General features: G+C 41.4%; 1 protein-coding gene across 1 annotated transcript in view; it reads left to right on the top strand.

Moving 5' to 3' along the window:
* The window catches only part of NCKAP1L (NCK associated protein 1 like), a 231,139-nt gene that overhangs the window by 123,829 nt on the left and 82,395 nt on the right, over positions 1-24,915 (top strand).

The following is a 24,915-nucleotide window of genomic DNA, read 5'->3' as shown; positions in this document are numbered from 1 at the left end:
TTTTCTGCTGCACCAGAGCTGTGAAGAAATGTTTCCTGCTGCACTGTGGCCCTGAGCCATTCAGATTTTCATTGAAGAGGGCACAGCACGTAAAACCCATTTCTATGTCCAACCCGCCAAAATGGGTTCAATTTAGCCAATAATGCATATATTTTATAAGCAGTTTTATACCTCCAAAATTAACTCTTTAAATAAGAAGTTAGATTAAACATACAAATAACGTTTATCTAAACTGCAAAAAGATTATACAGATTGATATCACTTGAAAGCCAATATACTTTTTATCACCGCAATTCATATATTTAGAACATCCCCTATACATTTTGTGTGCTTACAAAATATTTCATACACTAAGAAAGCATAGATAAATCATAATAATAGAGATAGACAGTAACAACACAATACACCATTGATTTCTATAAACATCAATAAAATCTCTTCCATTTCAAATTCTCCTTAGAACTCTTCAGGGAACTTTTGGTTTTCTCCCATGTTCTCCCAAATCTTCTTTAAACTACTTCCCTATATGAAGAACATCTCTATAAAGCCACAGCATATTCTTATGCAAAAAAAATCCCGGTTATCAAAACAATCCAAACAGAAACACCCTTTCACAGTCCCATCTCTCCTCATCACTTGGATACATTTTTCTGAGGGCAATTGTGAATAGCCCCTGTTGCTTGTGGTGTGTGTGGCCACTTTTAGCCCAGGTCACAATGCAGTCAGTTCTGTTCCCCTTTAAAAATGAGCAGCCTCAGTGTCTGTGCTCTAAAATCGTCTGTTAATGTCATATCCCCTATTTATGCAGGCACCTGAGTAGGGGGCAAAATATTGCACTTGCATTAAAAAAAGTGAATGTCTGTACACCGCTTTGCTAAACCTGACTTAAACATACCCAAAGGAGCCTTGCCTCTAAATACAGCCAAAGGCACATGCACTTTCATCTGGGCAGAGGGCAGCGGCTTTCAGCCAAGCCATTCTACTTGAGCGGGTGCAGTGGAAATGAGGGCCAATCCCTGATCTGCAGACGCACTGAAGCAGGCTGATTTTCTGGACAGCTCTGATGATCATGCATGAGATAGATTTGCAGTACCTTATTCATTTTTTTAATGTATTTAAACATTTAGGACATGTGCTGATCCAAAGTTCTTGGTGGAGTACAGAAAAACATAGATATTAGTAAAATAAATAAGACCAAATATCATAAAAGCAATAAGGCAATACATAATAAGCACATTACATATCATAAAATCAAATAATAACATAAAACAAATAAAAGCTGAATGTCTCAAACATTCTGCAATCTTAAAATACTATGTAAAAGAACATAAAGGCTACCATAGAAAACACCATATAAAAGCTTAAGGCCTACTACCTCCAGAGAGAGCACTAATATAATATATTTGCTGCTAGATTTCGCCATATGCCTGTGCAAACAGATACATTTTTAATGATTTTTTTAAGGTATTTAAACAGAGGATTATATATAAATATTCTGGTAAAGCATTCCAAAAAATGTGACCAGCAACAAAGAATGCCCTGTCATGTGTCTCCCCCAAATGCACAGAGTGGAGGGAGGGTTTCTCCAGAAGGCTAGAATGAGAAGATCTTAATACACGTGAAGGCTTATAAATACGTAACAGTGTATTAACCCAGGGGGAAGTAGACTGGTTCAAGAGTTTATGAATGAAAGTGACAATTTTATACCTGAGTCTGAACTGAATTAGCACCCAATGTCAAGAACAAAGAACTGGTGTGATATGGTCCCGCATCTTGGAACCTGTCAGTGTTTGTGCTGCGGAGTTCTGATCTATCTGATAAGCCCAAAGGAATGATGCTGGGAGACCAATAAAACGTGATTACAGTGATCTAATTCGGTAAGCACTAAGGACTGCAATATAGTATGAGAATCAGGTGGATGCAGTAAGGGTTTAAGTCGGTGGAGCATCTGCAGCTTAGAAAAAGCAGCCTTAACCACATATTTAATGTGGGGACACATAGTAAGATGGGTGTCTAAGATGACACCCAAGTTTTGAACCCGAGAAACAATAGTAATTATACAATCATCAAACATGATGGAGGAGGGAGCTTCAGGTAAAACAAAATGGCCTATTGTAATACATGTTGAGCGTGGGCTTGGCCTTCAGAAAGCCATGAGTAAAATTAATAACCTCCCATACCAAACTAACTGCCAGCACTCAAACAGTAACAACACTACCTATGAAAAGACAACACTACAAATATTATACTAGGTCAAAAAACACCAATATACCTCTTATTAGGAAAACAGAATAAGCCAAGCTGATATAGAATACTCACCTCAGTCATAAATGCAGAATACAGACAGACCTTCACCAAATACAGAATAAAGAGAAAAGTAAAGTAAATAGAAATGTGCAGACAAAAAGTGAACTGGAAACCGCAACAAGACAGACTCTGTATGCAGTCCAACAATGGAAAAACAGAATCACCTCCATTCCTCAGAAAACATCAATAAAATCAAGAAATATAGAAAATGTCAGTGATAGTAAAACCATACTAATAAAAAGAAAATTTCAAAACAGCTGACGAATAGAATAACATCCATTAATTGAAAATTAATTTAGAAATTTTTAAAGATTATCCAAATAAAATATTTCAAAACAGCAGACACATTAAATAATACCCAATAAAACTAATAAGGATTTCAAAATCTCCTACTCTCCATTCTTGGGAACTTTTGATTTCCAGTCACTCTGAGATTACCCTAGATTAGTGGGTTGGGGGTCACACAAACTTTCTCCACTATCTCTCACCTACACATACAAACACACACACATGCTCTCTCTCTCACATGCTTTCTCACACACCCTTCCTTTTTCTCCCACATGCTGTCTGACACATACTCTCTCAAACTCTCACATACACGTTCTTTCCTATATGCTCTTTCACCCCCACACATGTTCTCTCCCATGTGCTTTTTCACCCACATGCTCTCTCACCTACATTCACATGTTTTCTCTCCCACTTGCTCTATCACCTACTCATACCATCTCTCTCTCACACACACATATGCTGTCTCTCTCATGAGTTATTTTTTACTGTACAACATTTGATTGGTAATCAAAAGATCCATACATTTCTTGTAGTAGTATCCTTTACTCTACACATTGCGATGAAGTTGCACAATTTTTCCACAACAAAGTGCACAATTATGTAATAACTTTCCCTCAGAGGTATCTGTTGCCACTAGACTTTCCCACCCTGAAGATGAGACCTTGGCAAGCGTTTTCTTAGTGTCGTCCAAGCTGGTATTGCTGGTAGTTGGTAAAATTAATAATTCTTCTTGCCCCCTTGTTCAACCACTGTTCTAAAATTTCTGCGCAATGATATTAATGACTCCCTAGCTAGAATCGGTAATCTTTCACTTGAATCTAAGGTAGTTCCTCCGCCTTTTAAGTAGGCCTCAGACCTGGCTTAAGAAAAGATCCATTGTCATTGTTGAACTACAATCCTATTTCCTCACTTCACTTTTTGTCCAAAGTCCATGATGTAATCATATTAGAAAAGACTAATGATTTCTTCAATGTTTATGTAATACTTGATCGTCCACAATCTAGTTCTCATAAACACTACAATACAGAAATATTGCTTTTATCGTGTTTTGATACCATTTAACGTGGGTTTGATAGTGCTACCAGTTATATCATGGTTCTCCTGTTATGTTCATGGACCCTTAGGCCGAGGCAGGGTTGACATAGTCTACAGGAATGAGCTCTGCAGATCCCCACTATTGGCAGGTGGACCCGGGCAAAGCAGAGATTCAGCTGGAGTTTCACCTTTACCAGCTCACATTCCCCTCAGGTTGAGCCTATAGGTTTCAGGGCCGGCAGGTCTTAGGTGTTGCTGATACCTGGCTAAATAACCACCAATTATCTCATCCTAACTATGATCTATTCCATATTCCTCAACAAAAAAGGAAAGGTGGAGGCCTACTAATAATCTGCAAAAAAGAAGTCAAATTAACACTAAAGAAAATCAAAATTGACCCTCCATATGAAGTAGCTATCTTAAAATCAAAACAAATTAATAACGGATTGGTATATTGCCCACCTGGCTTACTCCAAAAAGATTGCTCACCCATTATCGAACTCTTCATAAAAGAATTCCGTACTTCAGAAACAACAATAATCTTAGGAGACTTTAATCTACACGTAAACATTTCACCAAGATCTCCTGCTTGTGATTTGTTCCTTGAGGCAATGGAAGCCTTAGGATAGACTCAACACATCTCTGAAGCCACACACAAAGTTAGCAACATACTTGATTTAATATTCGCAAATCCTTATTACTACAGAATAAGTACTAAATACAAGACAATTCCATGATCTGACCACCATATAACAAGGCTGATCTCATATATAAAAAACTAATAACTAAATACTCTGAGATGAAAAACAACATAACATTCAGAAAGAAAATAAAAATAGAAACACTAACTAAATCATTAGAGATCAAATTTATGATTTAAAGATAAACAGCTGCTACGATGCATTTAATTCATGGGAAAATATGATCAAAGAAATTGCAGATGAACATAGCCCCATACAAACAAAAACTATAAACAAAAATAACGAAAAACTGAAAGAGTCCAAAAAATTATTAAGAAAACTAGAAAAAGATGGCGAAAAAACCCTACTGATGAATCACTTAGAAGATACAAATCTCAGCTATCCCATTACAGAACACTAACAAACAAATCAAGAAATGAATATTAAGCAAAACAGATACATGGTATAATTTTCGACTTAAATCTTCTGTTTGAAACTGTTAAGAGTCTAATTAAAGACCCTTCTTCACATCATATAGCGAACATCAATTTTACATAATCTTCATATAATGATTATGCAACAGCACTAACAGAAAAAAATCAAAATGCTGAATCAACAAATCACTTATTCCTACCCTCTAATAGGAACAGAAGATCCATCTGCACAAGATAAATGGTCATCATTTGACAGAGTATCAAAACTGGAGAAAAGCAAAATTATAACCAAACTAAAACCTACTACACATCCTCTTGACCCGATACCAGCCACCCTTCTAAAACAAGTAAACCAGACAGTAAACCCTACAATCACAATGCTAGTCAACCTCACCCTTGAGGACGGTTATATGCCCAAAGGACTAAAATAGGCAGCTAAGCTATAAAACCAATTTAAAAAAATAAATGTGGAAGACCTGATGATTGGAATAACTACCGCCTGATCTCCAACTTAACCTTCATTGCTAAAATACTTGAAAAAGCAGTCCTTAACCAACTGGAAAATCACCTTGAAGATAATAACCAATCCTAACCAATTTGGATTCTGGAAAAACCACTCAGCCAAAACTTTTCTTCATTCCTTAATAGGGATGTGAATCGTTTTTTTGACGATTTAAAATATCGTCCGATATATTTTAAATCGTCAAAAATCGTTAGGGCCACGATACAATACCAATTCCCCCGATTTATCGTCAAAAAATCGTAAATCGGGGGAAGGGGGAAAGCAGGAAAACCGGCACACTAAAACCCCCTAAAACCCACCCCGACCCTTTAAATTAAATCCCCCACCCTCCCGAACCCCCCCCAAATGCCTTAAATTACCTGGGGGTCCAGCGGCGGTCCGGAACGGCAGCGGTCCGGAATGGCCTCCTGCAATTGAATCGTGTTGTCTTCAGCCGGCGCCATTTTTCAAAATGGCGGCGGCCATAGACCAACACGATTCGACTGCAGGAGGTCGTTCCGCACCCCCGCTGGACTTTTGGCAAGTCTTGTGGGGGTCAGGAGGCCCCCCCAAGCTGGCCAAAAGTCCCTGGGGGTCCAGCGGGGGTCCGGAAAACGATCTCCTGCCGTGAATCGTTTTCCGTACGGAAAATGGCGCCGGCAGGAGATCGACTGCAGGAGGTCGTTCAGCGGGGGTTCCAGACCGCCGCTGAACGACCTCCTGCAGTCGATCTCCTGCCGGCGCCATTTTCCGTACGGAAAACGATTCGCGGCAGGAGATCGTTTTCCGGACCCCCGCTGGACCCCCAGGGACTTTTGGCCAGCTTGGGGGGGCCTCCTGACCCCCACAAGACTTGCCAAAAGTCCAGCGGGGGTCCGGAACGACCTCCTGCAGTCGAATCGTGTTGGTCTATGGCCGCCGCCATTTTGCGCCGCCATTTTGAAAAATGGCACCGGCTGAAGACAACACGATTCAATTGCAGGAGGCCGTTCCGGACCGCTGCCGTTCCGGACCGCCGCTGGACCCCCAGGTAATTTAAGGCATTTGGGGGGGGTTCGGGAGGGTGGGGGATTTAATTTAAAGGGTCGGGGGTGGGTTTTAGGGGGTTTTAGTGTGCCAGCTCACGATTTTCACGATTTTCACGATACTTTAAACACCCAAACGGCAACAATACGATTCCCTCCCCCTCCCAGCCGAAATCGATCGTTAGGACGATCGAGGACACGATTCACATCTCTATTCCTTAACTGATCCCATTTTACAAGGTTTTGACTCAAACAAATCATACTGCCTAGTCCTAATTGATCTAACAGCTGTCTTCAAAACTACTGACCATAACCTGCTATGCCAACAGTTAAAAAACATCGAGATAGATGGAAATGTACTAAAATGGTTCACCTCTTTCCTCGCAGATAAATCATTCCAAGTAAAACTTGACAATTACTTGTCCAACAGCTTCCAAAGCACAACTGGTGTTCTACAAGGATCAGCACTATCAGCAACATTATTTAATATCTACATGCTGCCCATATGCAAATTGCTAACTGACCTGAGTTTAAACTTCTTCCTATATGTGGATGATCTACAATTCTATATCTCTCTCTAACTAAATTGTTTGAAAAAACATCTCAAATTTCTGAATATATGACTAAAATAAAAGAAAAACTAGCTCAATGGAAACTCTCAATGAACTCCCAAAAAACTGAAATAATTTGGTTAAGCCGCAACTCACAAAAAACTATACCCTCAGGAATAGATCTCGGATGTTGCCAAGTAACCCCTGCAATCCAAGTGAGAGATCTAGGGGTCCAAATCGATGAAAATTTTACAATGAAAGCCCACATAAGCAAAATAATTAGATCTGAGGAGTTTGAGCCGATTGAAAACTCTACTAAGCACAACAGATTTTAGAACAGTTTTACAATCTCTCATTTTCTCAAACCTCGGCTACTGTAATTCATTACTTCTAGGTCTTTCAACTAGTTACTTAAGACCCTTGCAACTTCTGCAAAATGCCATGGCTAGACTATTATCTGGAACAAGAAAATTTGACCATAACACCTCAATTCTGATGGCTCTGCATTGGCTTCCTGTGCAGTCAAGAATATATTATAAAGTTCTAACTGTAATACACAAGAGCATTAACCTGAACAATAATGATCTACTAGGAATAACATTTAAACCTCACATCCCCCAATGAACTATCAGATCACAGAACAAAGGACTCCTAGAAATTACGAACTTAAGAAGCTCTCATCTAATACTAACTAGAGATAGAGTGATCTCAGTCATCGGCCCAAAACTATGGAATTCCATGCCAGAAGAACTTCGAACACTAACAGATAAAAAGAAATTCAAAAGCGACTTAAAAACTTGGCTATTCAAAAATGCCTTCTACTTGTCTGAAACACCCAGTTCCCTATGACTCAGATAACATTAATAATTGAACAATATCCCCCCCCTCGCTCACTCTTTAATCCAGCTCTGTTTTTATGTTAGAAGTCTACCATTGTATTACTTCCATTTCTATGAATGTCTATCCACCTTATAACACTCATTTTATTTATGAATGATTTACCTGTAAACTGTTATGAACTAGTGATTCTCACATGGAATGATGGCATATAAAACATTTAAATAAATAAATAAATTTGCTGAAACTGATCCAAATTGATTATGAAAAGTGCTGACGCTGATATGTATCAACGGGGATCATTGACAATACCCTACCAGCTGGGTTTGCCTAAGGACCCCCAGTCAGTTGATTGCCCTACCCTGTAATTGTTGGTTGGGACTGCCTGAATTTCAAGACTCTTTGGAAACAGCTTTCAGCTGATGTGTCCTGCCATGCCCCTGAGGAGTCGGAGTTTCCATTAGAGGACCCTGATCTCTTCAATAAGGACTCTAAGAATCGGCCACTGAGTTATTTCCTGATGACGTTGAGTGGTCCGCCTGTGGTGAGCCTCTCCTTTGGATTTCTTTCTTTGAAATTGCCGCCCTCTCTGACGTCAGTGGGAGGAGCTGGGACTGCCACAAAATCTGTACGTCGCCGGCATACAAGCTGCCGCTGAGTTATTTCCTGCTGAAGTTGAGGGGTCCGCTTGTGGTGAGCCTCTCCTTTGGATTTCTTTCTTTGAAATTGCCGCCTCTCTGACGTCAGTGGGAGGAGCTGGGACTGCCATAAAATCTGCATGTCGCCGGTGCGATGCCACCAGCGCGACGTCAAAGCCGCGCGCGGCTAAGGGGCATGCGGCTTTGCCCGGCTTCGCCGGATTGGAACGGAGTGGAACGGCTTGGTTATTTTTATCAGCGGTTTTGAGATCATTGGGAAGATAAGTAACAGTTTATTGTTAATTGTCAACTTGAAATACAATCACTACTGGGGTAATTCTATACGAATTATATTTGCGTTATACTGCTTTAGTCTTTTCCTTCTTTCTTTGCTATGCCTCATATAAAGAGGAAAGCAAAAGTGAAAGAGTTTTCTTTAACCTCTACTCCAACTCTACAACTAAATCAACCTCGGATAGTGGATTGTTTTCAAAGAACTTAATTTACACCGGAGGAAGTCGCAGGTAGTTCGGGCCAGGAGCAGGAGCTGAACTCCCAGACATGTGAAATATCTCTAAGTCCCGGTGCTCCAGCAACACCAGACCCCCCATCTGGAAAGATAGAGCTAGATCCTGGTAATCAGGACTTTAAGATAAAAACAAGTATCACTCTGTTAGATTCCCAGAAAGAAGCTGAAGGACTAGTAAGCATCTTGGAGAACCTAGAAAAACAAGGTTCCAGGGAATTGAATGAAGTATTTACCTCCTTTACAAATGAATTTGGAGGGACATCTGTGCAGAAAGGAACTGAGAATCTACAGCAAACAAGGATTCTTAAGGATTTTTCTGTAATTACCCCCAAAAAATTTACAATTGAAGAACTCAGGACTATGTTGATTATGATGCAGAAATCCATAAATAGTCTTACAGATACAGTACAGGAAGCTTTAAATAAAAACACACTGATACAGAACAAGATAGAAACAATTAACAATACTGTTAATTTGTTAGAAAAGAAAGCAGAAGATATTCAAAAAATACAGACTACTTTAATAAAATCAGAGAAAATGCAAGAGGATAAGTTTGAGATGTTAGAGAATCAGTTTAGGAAATTTAATCTTAGGGTGCTAAACTTTCCTAAGATACATTTGGCCTCCCCAACTGATGTATTTAATAGTTATCTGAAAAATATACTAAAATATTCAGAGTCAGCTATTCCTATTTTGTCGAGGATTTATTATCTCCCGCAACCTCAGACTCTAGATAGTAATCAAAAGCAAGAGAATCCGGTTGAAACAGATTTTAATCTTACTGATTTTTTAGAAAAATCATACGAGATGAATATAGAATCAAGGGCAACCTTGATAATTCAAATTTCTTCTCTGCTTGAACGAGATTCTGTACTGAGGTTATACTTTAGATATCAAAACCAGGATTTCTATGGCCAACGCATCAGGATCTTTCCTGATATAGCACGTACGTACTACTCAATTAGGACGAAGGAAATTTATAGCTATGAGAGCTGAGGTACTAGATAGAGGGGCAAAGTACTTCTTAAGATACCCTTGTAGGTGTCATATTAGTTATCAAGAATCGAGATATATTTTTAATCAACCAGATCAATTGCGTATATATCTTGATTCACATTCCTAGATTCTGCATAGAGCTGGAAAGAAAATGTGTTTGACGAAGGAGTTTAGACAATGGTATAGAATATGATTATTTCTTAATTACTGCTTCATTTTAAGTTACTTAATAATCAATTATCTCTGATTTCTTTATATTTCTTAATGGATGTATATATAAATCTTGATGAGAACTTCATATAGAACTGCATAAGAGATATTTACCAATATACATCTGTATAATTATTATTGTAATTCATTTATAAAAATGCAAATAAAAATAAAATAAAAAAAAGAACTCTAAGAATCATAAGGCATGACAGCAGCGCTGTCAGGACAAATACACTTATGCTGCTAACTTAGAGCCACCTGGGGAGGAGGAGTCAGAATTAGAGGGAAAACAACCACCTGCCCCGAGTGTTTTACTGGGCCTCTTGGAGTGGGAACGGCCTGATCCGAGGAACTTTAGGTGGGCTCAGAGGGAGGATGCATCCTTAAAGTGAACCCTCAAACAGGTACAACGGGTGGACGGGAGGATAGTCCCGGGGGCACAGAGTGCAGACTCTGTCCCACCCTATTTTGCAATGAAAGGGTATTTATTGTACAGAGTCAGAAAGGGGAAATGGTAGGGGAAGTAGAACAACTTCTGGTGCCCAAGCTCTAACAATAGTAGGTTATGTAGTTAGCACACAGTCACCTGCTGGGGGCCACCTGGGGGAGGAAAAGACCCAGGAAAAGATTCTAGCACAATTCTATTGGCTGGGCCTTCATAAATAGGTCCACTTGTATGTCATTCCTGCCCTACCTTTCAGCCCATAAAACCTGCTGGGGTATATTTTTATTTATTTATTTATTTATTTATTTATTTAGAACTTTTCTATACTGGCATTCAAGTGAATATCACATTGGTTTAAAATGAACAGGGGTAACCAATAACTTTAGGAAATAAGAAATTACATGTAACGAAAGGGAGCTAGAACTGGGGGGAGAAAGGGCTGGAGTAGCAAAGTCAGGTGCATGCGAGGTATGGTAACAAAATCGAATGTTAACACTTGTTTACGCTAAAAATAACCATTATTTACAATATATACAGTATATACAATCTGCAGGGGAGGAGGTAGCTGAGATGTAGCCGGGAAGTAGGGTCTGCGAGGTTAAGTGAAGGCTTGAGAGAAGACCCAAGTTTTAAGGTTTTTTTTAAAGGTTTCGGTACAGTACAGTATAGGCAGCATCTTTCATATCCATGCCAATAATCAAGACCCCCTTTCAAAGAGTGGGCATGGATCTTGTGAGGCCACTGGAAAGAATGTTTCAAAGGAATAAGTATATCCTTGTCATATTGCACTATGCCACAAAGTATCTGGAGGCAGTGCCATTATGGAACATGAAGACCCTGGCAGTAGTGACTGCCCTAATGGAGGTGTTCTCATGACATGGGCTACCCAAGGAGATCCTGACAGATCAGGATACCCCTTTTGTCTCCAAGGTCATGAAACAACTCTGCACCTTGTTCAAAGTAAAGACTTTCCGGACCTCAGTGTATCATTTGCAGACAGATGGCCTGGACAAGTGTTTCAATCAGATGCTAAAACAGATATTAAGAAAATATGTGACTGAAGATGGGAGGAACTGGGACATACTACTACCCTACATGCTGTTTGGAATCCACTTAGTACACAAAGCTCATTTAGGTTCTCCCTGTTTGAGTTATTATATGGAAGGAGGCCAAGAGGAATTCTGGATATAACTCATTAGACCTGGGAAGAGGAAGCGAATCCCAGACAGAACATAGTGGGCTATGTGCTCAGAGTACAAGATTGCTTAAAAAAGGCTGGGGAGGTGGCTCGCCTGTGTCTGGAAAAGGCTCAGAATTCTCAAGCTCAAGCTTATAATTGCCCCATAGTCCAGCGAGTATTCCAAATGGGGGACAGGGTCCTTGTCCTCCTTCCATCATCAGAAAGCAAACTATTAGCCCGTTGGCAAGAACCCTATGAAGTTCTGGAGATAACAGGGCTTATGGTCTACAAAACATAGCTCAAATATACCACATAAACCTCCTGAAGAAATGGGTGCCATAAGAGTGGCATGGTTTAGAATGGAAAATTTGGCCCAGTAGTCGGACTGAAACTTGACCAAGCCCAAGTACCCTTCGGAGATGAGCTGACTACCATACAGATAGCAAACTTGAAGCAGTTGGTTGAGAAAAATAGAGATCTTCTTGAACCTGCCTGATTATACCCAACTGGTACAACATGATATTATTATGTCTCCGGGAGTGGTGGTACGCCAGTGACCTTATTGGATCCCTGAGGCCAGATGTTGCGTCATTAAGACCAAAGTGAAGGAGATGCTCCAGCTCGGCATAATTAAGGAGTCCAACAGTGACTGATCCTCACCCATCATATTGATGCCAAAGCCAGAAGGCAGCATCAGGTTCTCTATCAACTTCAAAAAGGACAGTGAGATCTCAAAACTAAACGCCTATCCAGTGCCATGAGTGGATGAACTGAATGAGCGTCTGGCATCCTCCCAGTTCATCTCTACTCTCGATCTTACCAAGGGATACTGGCAGGTGCCTCTTACGCCTTCGGCGAAAGAGAAGACAGCATTCTCGACACCCGCTGGGCTGTTCCAGTTCACAGTACTCCCGTATGGCCTTCAAGGTGCTGCCACCATTTTTCAATGGTTGATCAACTGCTTGCTCCATCCACATCAAAGATATGCCGCCATCTATTTAGATGACATCGTGATCTACAGCCATGACTGGAAGACTCTTGTTAGCCAACTCCAGGCTGTATTAACCAGTCTGAAGAAAGCAGGGCTGACAGTTAATTCCAAGAAGTGCTTACTAGGTGGGCAAGAGGTCCAATATCTTGGCTGTACCTGGAGGGAGGGCAAGGTCCATCCACAGACCCGAAAGATCGAGGCAATCACCTGGGTGCCAGTCTTGCAAACGAAGACTAAAGTGAGAATGTTTTTAGACCTTATGGGATATTATAGGAAGTTTATCCCTAACTATTCATCAGGATATGCTAGAGACATAAAGTTCCTGGTTGTAATAAACAACTACTTCATGGAACAATTGGTTCAGGAACCAACAAGAGAGGGAGCTATTTTAGATTTAATTCTTAGTGGAAAGCAGGATTTGGTGAGAGAGGTAATGGTGGTGGGACCACTTGGCAATAGTGATCATAACATGATCACATTTAAACTAATAACTGGAAGGGGGGCAATAAGTAAATCTACAGCTCTAACACTAAATTTTCAAAAAGGGAAACTGATAAAATGAGGAAAATAGTTAGAAAAAACTGAAAGGTGCAGCTTTAAAGGTTAAAAGTGTTCAAAAGGCATGGACTTTGTTTAAAAATACAATCCTAGATGCACAGTCCCGATGTATTCCATGCATTAAGAAGGGTGGAAAGAAGACAAAATGATTACCAGCATGGTTAAAAGGTGAGGAGAAAGAGGTTATTTTAGTAAAAAAAAAAATCCTTCAAAAACTGGAAAAAGGATCCATCTGAAGAAAATATGAAAAAGCATAAGCATTGTCAAATTAAGTGTAAAACATTGATAAGACAGACAAAGAGAGAATTTGAAATGAAGTTGGCCGTAGAGGCAAAAACTCATAATAAAAACTTTTTAAATATATCCGAAGCAAGAAACTTGTGAGGGAGTCGGTTGGACAGTTAGGTGACCGGGGGGCTAAAGGGGCTCTTAGGGAAGATAAGTCCATTGCAGAAAGACTAAATTAATTCTTTGCTTCCATGTTTACTAATGAGGATGTTGGGAGATACCAGTTCCGGAGATGGTTTTCAAGGGTAATGAGTCAGATGAACTGAACCAAATCACTGAGAACCTGGAAGATGTAGTAGGCCAGATTGACAAATTAAAGAGTAGCAAATCAGCTGGACTGGATGGTATGCAACCCAGGGTTCTGAAGGAACTCAAAAATGAAATTTCAGATCTATTAGTTAAAATTTACAACCTAACATTAAAATCATCCATTGTACCTGAAGACTGTAGGGTGGCCAATGTAACACCAATATTTAAAAAGGGCTCCAAGGGCGATCCGAGAAACTATATACCAGTGAGCCTGACTTCAGTGCCAGGAAAAATAGTGGAAACTATACTAAAGATCAAAATCACAGAGCATATAGAAAGACATGGTTCAATGGAACACAGTCAACATGGATTTACCCAAGGGAAGTCTTGTCTCACAAATCTGCTTCATTTTTTTGAAGGGGTTAATAAATATGTGGATAAAGGTGAACCGGTGGGTTAGTGTATTTGGATTTTCAGAAGGCATTTGACAAAGTCCCTCATGAGAGGCTTCTAAGAAAACTAAAAAGTTATGGGATAGGAGGTGATGTCCTTTCGTAGATTACAAACTGGTTAAAAGACAGGAAACAGAGAGTAGGACTAAATGGTCAATTTTCGCAGTGGAAAAGGGTAAACAGTGGAGTGCCTCAGGGATCTGTACTTGGACCGGTGCTTTTGAATATATATATTAATGATCTGGAAAGGAATACGACGAGTGAGTTATCAAATTTGCAGATGATACAAAATTATTCAGAGTAGTTAAATCACAAGCAGATTGTGATACATTGCAGGAGGACCTTGTGAGACTGGAAGATTGGGCATCCAAATGGCAGATGAAATTTAATGTGGACAAGTGCAAGATGTTGCATATAGGGAAAAATAACCCTTGCTGCAATTACACGATGTTAGTTTCCATATTAGGAGCTACCACCTAGGAAAAAGATCTAGGCATCATAGTGGATAATACTTTGAAATCATTGGCTTAGTGTGCTGCAGCAGTCATAAAAGCAAACAGAATGTTAGGCATTATTAGGAAGGGAATGGTTAACAAAACGGAAAATGTTATAATGCCTCTGTATCGCTCCATGGTGAGACTGCAACTTGAATACTGTGTACAATTCTTGTCACCGCATCTCAAAAAAGATATAGTTGCAATGGAGAAGATACAAAGAAGGGCAACCAAAATGATAAAAGGGATGAAACAGCTCCCCTATGAGGAAAGGCTGAAGAGGTTAGGGCTGTTCAGCTTGGAGAAGAGACAGCTGAAGGGAAATATGATAGAGGTTTTTAAAATTATGAGAGGTCTTGAACGAGTAGATGTGAATCGGTTATTTACACTTTCGGATAATTGAAGGACTAGGGGGCACTCCATGAAGTTAGCAAGTAGCACATTTAAGACTAATTGGAGAAAATTCTTTTCCACTCAATGCACAATTAAGCTCTGGAATTTGTTGCCAGAGGATGTGGTTAGTGCAGTTAGTGTAGCTGGGTTTAAAAAGGTTTGGATAAGTTTGTGGAGGAAATGTCCATTAACTGCTATTAATCAAGTTGACTTAGGGAATGGCCTATGCTATTACTGGCATCAGTAACATGGGATCTTCTTAGTGTTTGGGTACTTGCCAGATTCTTGTGGCCTGGTTTGGCCTCTGTTGGAAACAGGATACTGGGCTTGATGGACCCTTGGTCTGACCCAGCATGGCAATTTCTTATGTTCTCACATAGCTACTAGTAAAGAAAGAACCAAAGAAGGTCCAGTGATTGGAGGAAGCGGAGAAGGCCTTCAGAGCCCTGAAGGAGACTATTATTCTTAATCAGCCTGAAATTCACTGAACTCTTCATGGTGCAAATTGATGCCTCAGAGGTCAGCTTGGGGGTCGTCTTGGCCCAGAAGGATAGCCAAGAACATCCTGTGGCATACATCAGCTGGAAGCTGACACCACATGAGAGACTATACTCAAATGTTGAGAGGGAGATCTTAGAGGTCAAGTGGGCCTTAGAGGCTATATGCTACTACCTGCTGCTCATAATGGACCAACAGTTGCTCTTACCGATCAATAGGAATAAGGAATCCAATGTTAGAGTAATGCGGTGGTACCTGATTCTGCAGTCTTTTAACTAGCGGATTCGACACAGGGGAGGAAAGGAGAATGTGAATGCAGATTTCCTGTCACGAAAGTTGTCCCTTGTACAGGCAAACATTCATCGGGCAAGGCTGAGTTGAGGGGGAGGTATATGAGGGAGTGTATAGGAAACTCCCTCAGTCTACCTTAAAGGATGGGCACAGCTATCCCACCCGGTCCTACTTAAGGGTGAAAAACCGCAGGGAATTGGGTGAAGAAGGAGCCCTTCCTCAGAGCATAAAACCTCAGGGCCTGGAGGCCCCAGGGAGCGTGGAGAGAGTTCCCATATGCTAGGATGTGTTATGTCTGAAGAGTAACTGTTCCCTGAAGCTAAGGTGAGCTGTACTATTGGTTTTGAGACTTGTAGCTAAGCTGTGCTCTTTGCTTGTTGCTGTTTTCACATAAAGGGTCCAATGCAATAAAAAAGCGTGGAAAGCAGGCGCTGACTTTTCAGCGCCCGCTTTCCTAACGCGCACATGGCGCCCGCAAGGGGGGTGCCATGCAATACCCAAATTAGGGGGTCGCGATATCAAGGAGGCACATGGGTAGCTTGCGTGACCTTAGCGCCTCCTTGCTAATGAGACTATGCCCTATCTAACCCACCCCCCTTCCCCTACCTAAATCCCCCCCACCTTGTTCGATGCAGTAAGTTGCGTGCGCTGGCTGGCCAGGCCCCAACACAGGCCGCTGTGTCGGGGCACTCGGCCACGCCCCCGGACCGCCCCAGACCGCAGACACGCCCCCCTGAACACGCCCCGGAAACACAGACACGCCCCCCCGAACCGCCCATTTTAGCAAGCCCTGGGACTTACGCGCGTCCCGGGGCTTTGCGCGCGCCGGCGGCCTATGCAAAATAGGCATGCCGGCTCGCGAGTGCCCTGTGCGCGTAAATTTTAAAATCTACCCCATAACTTTTACAATAATGGTAAGGGGGGGTTTAGATAGGGCCGGGGGTGGGTGGGTTAGGTAGGGGAAGGGAGGGGAAGGTGCAGGGGGGAGGAAAGTTCCCTCCGATTTCGGAGCAGCCTCGGAGGGAACAAGCAGCGCGCGCAGAGCTCGGCGCACGCAAGGTGCACAAATGTGCACCCCCTTGTGCACGCCGACCCCGGATTTTATAAAATACGCGTGGCTATGCGCATATCTTATAAAATCCAGCGTACTTTTGTTTGCGCCTGGTGTGCGAACAAAAGTACGCACGCGTGCTGTTTTTTAAAATGTACCCCTTTATGCGCAAAACCCCAGGTTTATACTAATTAGTAGCCTTTTAAAAATTACCCTGCAAGTGAGGGGGGGGGGCGGTGTGCACATAAAATGCCACACACAAGTTATTTTACATGTTCTTTTATGCACTTTACAAAGAGGTATTCTAGGGAATGAAGTTGGAGCAGAGACAGGATTTACTTGCATACTTTCAACATTTGAAGTATGCGTGCAATCATACACACACAAAGTTACACCTTTTCCTAAGCAGGGGTAAATTTGTGCGTGAACGTCTGCACTAGTTTTGTGCACACGTGCACATTTTCAGAGTATTTATATGCATTTCTTCACTTTGGATGTTTGGCACTAAAGTTTGCGGGTAAAAAATCTCCCCCAGACTTTAGCCTATGCGGATTGCTTGAAAATGAGGAATCTGCATGCACATCCTGCCTGTATGTCTCTAAGCACCAGGTGGCACTGCAGGACCATATTCAACTCGATTACTTGCAGGACAGAGGAACCTTCAAACAGGAAAGATCCCCGCTGTGCAATATCCTCCCTGCCACCCCTCTCTAAAATTGGTCCTGATGGCATTGCCCCTTTTCTTCCACATTTGTAAGCTTCAGTGCCCTGGTGATGAATTATTTTAATTTTTATCATTCTTCTCAATTTACTGCTTAACTGAGGAGAGAGGCTTTGTGATTCTCAGTGCTATGTCTAAAGTAAGGTTACCAGACGGCTCTTTGAGACAGGGAACGCGGCTGAGCCAGCCTTGCATTTCATTTCTTTTATTAAAATTTGGTCTTTGGAATGGGGAAAAGGCGAGAATTCCTTTGAGGATATTGATGCAGCCCATAGCACAAGGAGGTTTAAACTGTCCAAACCTGTAACTCTATAACTTAGCTTGCATGTTAAGCCATGTAGCAGATTGGATATGTGATATTTCCCACTTTTCAAATCGGGAATGTTTACAGAGTTGGTTTGGGGTGATTTCTTTAAATGTATTACCTTTAATTGACACGGGGCAAATCCCAAAATACTTAAGATCTCACTTATTGGTAAACTCTTGCAGAAAAGCTTTGACATTGTTTTGTAGGATAATACAGTATAAAAGCAGGGTTTCGTCTTGTATGCACTCCTGTAATAATCCACTCTTCCCTCCGGGTGTTGATGATAACACTTTCTAGGGTTGGTATAGGAAGGGGCTGAAAAGCATTCAGCAATTATTTGTTGAGAATTCTAACGTTATTCACAGTTTTCAAGAGCTACAAGAGAAGTTCTCTCTCCCCACTAAGGAGATTCTTATGGGAGATAAGGTAAAGAAGCCATCTGTAACTATATATATTAAAGTCTTAACTACCATAAAGTCTACAGATGAGATTATAGAGCGGTATGATAAATAGAGTAGATATGGTCAGCTTTCCATTTGTCACTGAAAGAATTCAAGTTTTGTTTCATTCACAATTATGACATTACAGAAAATCCCATGTCAAGAGAAACACAATATAAATTCCTACAATAATTTTACCTATTGCAAGAGAAAGCATATAGGGCCAAGTTGGGTACTTCAATTTTGTGTCTTAAGTGTAGTAAGGAGGAAGGAAATTACTTCCATGGTTTCTGGATGTGCTGAGAAATTCAAAGATTTTCGGAAAAAGTAAGGGAGTTTTGCTCCATTCTATTAAGGGTATCTATTCCGGCTGATCCACATATTTGGTTATTCGGGATTTTCAAAGATGTAAACAGATTTAGGGCCGAGTAAAAAAATGGTTTATAGAAAAGATAGGACTACTAGTGAAGAAAGTAATTCTATCCTCATGGTTAAATAAGAAGATCCTGCAGCTAGCCCACTGGCATGCTAGAAAGGTGAAAGTGCTCACTTTTGAATATATCAGAAAATGGCCAATGAAATTGACATGTCACCCCCAAGCAGCAATACAGGAAGTGGAAGGAGAAAATAAAATCAGTCACCTCAGCCAACCTGAAAAGGTGACTAGGAAGTGCAACAAAACAACAAAACAAGAGAGGAATATTGGAAAGCGAAGACTACAAATGCTCGCGGTTTGGGCAATAAAATCCCAGACTTGCAAGCCCTAATGGTGGAGGCAGACTTGGACTTTGTTGCTATTATGGAGAATATGGTTCACGGATTATCATGATTGGGATACAGCTATACCGGGCTATAACTTGTTAAGGAAAGACAGAGAGGACAGAAAAGGGGTAGGAGTAGCTATTTATATCAAAAACAATATCCAAGCAACTGAACTGCAAGGAATATGGGGTAGAGAAGAAGCATTATGGGCCATCCTAAAAAAAGAGGACGCTGCAAACATTTATTCTGGAGTGGTTTACAGTAGGGATGTGAATTGTTTTTCTGACGGATGAAAATATTGTACAATATTTTCTAATCCGTCAGATATCAGGGGGTCCCCGAAAGCGATAGGAAAACCCCACGAAATTTTCGTGCGGTTTCCTTATCATTTTTTGGGGGGGGTGAGGGCGGGAAGAAAGGGCACACAGAAAAACAACCCCCAAACCCACCCGACCCTTTAAATCAAATTATTTAAAATCTCCCACCCTCCTGACCCCCCCCAAAACTTTTCTAAAATACCTGGGGGTCCAGCGGGGGTTCCGGGAGCGATCTCCCGCTCTCGGGCCATTGGCTGCCACTAATCAAAATGGCGCCGATGGCCCTTTGGGAGATAAGGTAAAGAAGCCATCTGTAACTAAATATATATATATTAAAGTCTTAACTACCATAAACTCTACAGATGATAATATATATTAAAGTCTTAACTACCATAAAGTCTACAGATGAGATTATAGAGCGGTATGATAAATGGTAGATATGGTCAGCTTTCCATTTGTCACTGAAAGAATTCAAGTTTTGTTTCATTCACAATTATGGCCCGTGCCATTTTTTAAGATGGCGCCAGCCATCCATTGCTCCTACCATGTGACAGGGGCCGGCCAATGGCACCGATAGCCCCTGTCACATGGTAAGGGCAAAGGGCCATCGGCGCCATTTTGTTTACTGGCAGCCGACAGCCCGAGAGCGGGAGATTGCTCCCGGGACCCCCGCTGGACCACCAGGTACTTTAGAAAAGTTTTGGGGGGGTCAGGAGGGTGGGGGATTCTAAATAATTAAATTTAAAGGGTCGGGTGGGGGTTTTTTCTTTGGCTCAGGACAGCTGAACAAAGGCGCTCAGAACCGCGGGCAATGAAGGTTTCCCTCGGTGGTTCTGTGAACACGATACTGGAAACGAGTCCAGTACCGATTCACATCCCTAGTTTACAGGCCTCCGACTCAGTTGGAAGAACTGGACAGAGATCGGGTCAAGGACATCCAGAAAGTGGGAAAGAAGGGAGAAGTGTTGATTGTTAGAGATTTTAATCTGCTGGATGTAGACTGGAGTATTCCTTCTGCGCAATCCCAGAAATAGAGAGAGATAGTGGATGCCCTGCAAGGGGCTCTGTTCAAACAGATCGTAATGGTGCCCACGAGGGAAGATTTGATACTCGACTTGGTGCTCGCTAACGGGAATAATGTCTCTAATGTCCAGAAGGGAGCCCACCTCAGCACTAGCGATCATCAAACGGAATGGTTTGATATTGCAAACAGGATGCAGAGAAGTCACATAAAGACCCTGGTTTTGAATTTCAAAACTACAGACTTTGTCAAAATGGGGAAGTACCTGGAGGTAGAACTAGAAAACTGGGAGAAAATGGGAGATGTGGAACAACAGTGGGCCAAATTAAAAGGAGCAATTACAAAAATAACAAATCTATATGTTAGAAAAGTAAACAAAATTAAGAGAAATAAGAAATCAACCTGGTTCTCAAAGGAGGTGCCTGATAAAAACAAAAAGTACAGCGTACAAAAAATATAAAGGATCCCAAAAGGAGGAACACAGAAGTCAGGCGGAAGAAAGGAATGCCAAAGAGCTAAAGAGAGGTGACAAAACATTTTTCAGATATATCAGAAAAAGGAGAAATGTCCAAAGTGGTATAGTGAAACTAAAAGTTGACAATGATCAATGTATGTAGAGAGATGAAGAAAAGGCAGAAGTATTAAACAAATACTTCAGTTCGGTGTTTACTAAAGAAGACCCTGGAGAAGGACCATTGCTGGTTGACAAGACCATTGGTGGAAATGGGGTAGATGAAACTCCATTTACAGAAGAGAATGTATGGGAAGAACTAGGAAAACTGAAAGTGGATGAGGCCATTGGGCCAGATGAGGTTCATCCCAGGTACTGAGGGAGCTCAGAGATGTGCTGGCGGATCCGCTGCATGATCTGTTCAATAGATCCCTGGAAACAGGAGTGATTGGAGAAGAGTGGTGGTGGTCCCACTGCACCAGAGTGGTAGTAGAGAGGAGGCTGGAACCAAAGGCCGGTTAGCCTCATCTCAGTGGTGGGTAAATTAATGAAAACTCTGCTGAAGGAAAGGATAGTGAACTATCTAGTCAGGAGGATTGCTGGATCTGAAACAACATGGATTCACTAGGGGAAGGTCCTGTCAGACAAATCTGATTTATTTTTTTTAGTGGGTAACTAAAGAATTGGATCGAAGAAGAGCGCTCATTGTGATCTACTTGGATTTCAGCAAAGCTTTTGATACAGTCCTGCATAGGAGGCTTGTGAATAAAATAAGAAGCTTGGGAGTGAGTGCCAAGGTGGTGGCCTGGATTACAAACTGGTTGATGGACAGAAGACAACATGTGATGGTAAATGGAACCTACTCTGATGAGAGAGCAGTGTTAAGCGACGTGCCACAAGGCTCGGTGTTGGGACTGATTCTGTTCAATATCTTTGTGAGTGACATTACGGAAGGGATAGAAGGTAAAGTTTGTCTATTTATGGATGGTACTAAGATCTGCAACAGAGTGGACATGTCGGAGGGAGTAGAGAGAATGAGACATGATTTAAGGAAACTTGAACAATGGTTGAAGATATGGCAGCTGGAATTCAGTGCCAAGTAGTGTAGATTCATGCATTTGGAGTGCGGTAATACAAAAGAGCTATTTGTGTTGGGGGGGGGGGGGGTGAAGGGCTGTTGTGCACAGAGCAAGAGAGAGACCTTGGGGTGATAGTGTCTAGCTATCTGAAGATGGCGAAGCAAAGTGACAAGGCCAGAAGAATGCTGGGCTGCATCGAGAAAGGAATAACTAGTACAAATAAGTGAGGTGATAATCCCCTTATACAGGTCCTTGGTGAGGCCTCACCTGGAGTATTGTGCTCAGTTCTGGAGACCGTATCTCAAAAGAGGCAATGACAGGATGGAGGTGGTCCAGAGAAGGGCATCCAAAATGATAGGTGGTCTCCATCAAATTACTTACGAAGAGAAGTTGTAGGACCTAAATATGTGTACCCTGGAAGAGAAGAGGTGCAGGAGAGATATGATACAGAGCTTCAGATACCTGAGAGGTTTTAATGATGCACAATCAACAACAAACCTTTTCAGTGGGAAAGAAATCAGTAGATCTAGGGGTCACAAAATGAAACTCCAGGGAGGAAGACTCTGAACCAACGTCAGGAAATATTTCTTCAAGGAGAGGGTGGTGGATGCCTGGAATGCCCTTCCAGAGGAGGTGGTAAAGACAAAAACAGTGAAAGATTTCAAAGAGGCATTGGATAAACACTGTGGATCCCTAAAGGCTAAAGGATGGAAATGAAGACATGAGTGCATGGGAGTAACTTGCTAGGGTGGCAGTTACTACCTTTAACCAATAAGCCTTCATACTGTTGATGCAACGCCATCATAGGTCTCTGCTTCACAGCAGGGGGAAAAGAGGAAAAGGAGAATTAGATTCAGACAGCAAGCAGCAAGGATACTGAATTTGGCAGTCTGGGAAAAGAAACATAGGGGTAACTTGCTGATGCGGCTGTTACTATCCTTAACCAATAAGCCTGAAACTCTTAATGCAAATCTAACATTGCTTTTTGCTTCTATGGCAGAAGGTAATGGGGAATTGGACTCAAACAGCAAGCAACAAGGGCTCTGACTTTGACGGTCTGGGAAACTGATAAGTATGGGGGGTGACTTGTATGGCGCGGCAGAAACTTCCACGAGCTTGCTGGACAGACTGGATGGACCATTGGCCCTTTTCTGCCATCATTTCTGTTTCTATCACAGCAAAAAACTGTTCAAACAAAAAATACAACATTATGATGGAAGTTTGCAGAATTTTATGTCCCCCACTGTACGGAATGTGATATTGACTTTGTAATCTTGAATATGTAGCAATGCTTTTGTAGTTTGAAATCTGTTTTACACATTTGCCAATAAGTGCTTGATGGAAGCAAGAGAAAGTTCTGGGATTTTTATCCTACTTACACTAAGAGAAGTAGAATTAGGATTGTGCCTCAAGTCCAAGTGATGGGCAGGGTGGGGGGAGGGAGGAAGAGAAACCATGAATATACCATAATTAAAAGAAATTGTGTATGTACATCTTTGGTTTATTACGATAAAAATGATGTATTGGGTTTGCAGTTGTATTATTGTATCTCATTGTTTCAAAATACAATAAACAAGTTTGGAAAAAATTTGAGATCCTGCCTTTAAAATATATTATCCAGGTCGTTGAAATGTAAAAAAAAAAAAAAAAAAAGAACATTCATAAATCAATCAAAATAGACTTAAAAGTTATTAAAACAATCAAAATCATGCAAAACACAAAAGTTTCTAAAACAAAATACAAACATATAATACACCAGTCTGCATTGCTTATGCCCTCATTGCATCTATGGACTTATATTTCCAATTTCTCCAAGTCTCAATGAATTGAAAAAAAAATTCACTTTAAACGCCAGAAAAGCTGAAAACGAAGGATCATAAGTTCAGCATCTCGACAGCCAGGCTCAGCTGGGCTCACAGTGAGACAATACATGAAGCAAAACGCTTTTGTCGACTGATATTTCTGAAGAAAAGAGCTGCAAAGCAGCAAAGGCATAGTTTTTAGAGGTCGGCACAGCAGAAAGATCTCAAAATCCTTTCATAGACATGTGCGAGGCAGGCTGAGTGGCTCAGTGGCAGCGCTGTCTGGAGGAACCTGGGTTCAGATCTTCCACTTCCCGAGTCAGCCAGGGGGTGGAGGAGCGGCACACAGGCTGACCCCAGTCCTGGTTTCTTCGGAGCTGGAAGCCCAAAACAGCAGAAGGAATCTGCCAGATCAAAAAAAAAAAAAGAAAAGAAGAAACAGTTATGTGTCAAAACCTGTGCAAGTCAGGATGTGTCACTATTACTTTAAACAGAGACAAAGGGCCTGATTTTCAAAAAAATTTACACACTTAAAAATAGGGTTTACAGGGGTAAATGCACTTTACACATGTAAGTGGGCTTTGGAAAATTGCTACAATATATGCCAGTGATTGGTCAATAGGTTTTACCCATGTTAAGTGCACTTAACACAGATAAATGGCTTTTTAAATTTGGCTCAATAGTAGTTACATGTACAACTGTCATCTTTAAGAAGCTTTGCCTCGGCAGCCCCGGAGGGATGTCCCAGACAACATGGCTAATTCAGCCTGCTTATCTGTGGGGGAAAAGTGAAGATTTTCTTCCTTGAAGCTTGATAAACTACCAATGGGTTTTATTTTTTGACAGGGGTGTGGCCAGGCACTTGTGGTGATGTCAGTTCACAGCTTGCTTTCATCTCCAATCCATCTAACAAAATCAGGACCTTCGAGTCCCTGAATGTAGTGGGGTTAAAAGCAGACCTGGCTCAGTCTGTACCTGAGGACCTAGAGCTGTCTGTTTGCCTGACTGTTCAGGGGTCATCTCAGTGGGAGAAAACACTGCACCCCCTCACCTCCCTGCTCAGCACGTCCCTTATATCCAGAATGAGTTTGAG

The sequence above is a fragment of the Rhinatrema bivittatum genome, chromosome 3 (assembly GCF_901001135.1).
Source record: "Rhinatrema bivittatum chromosome 3, aRhiBiv1.1, whole genome shotgun sequence".
Taxonomy (NCBI): Eukaryota; Metazoa; Chordata; class Amphibia; order Gymnophiona; family Rhinatrematidae; genus Rhinatrema; species Rhinatrema bivittatum.
This window is presented reverse-complemented; position numbering and strand designations above follow the sequence as displayed.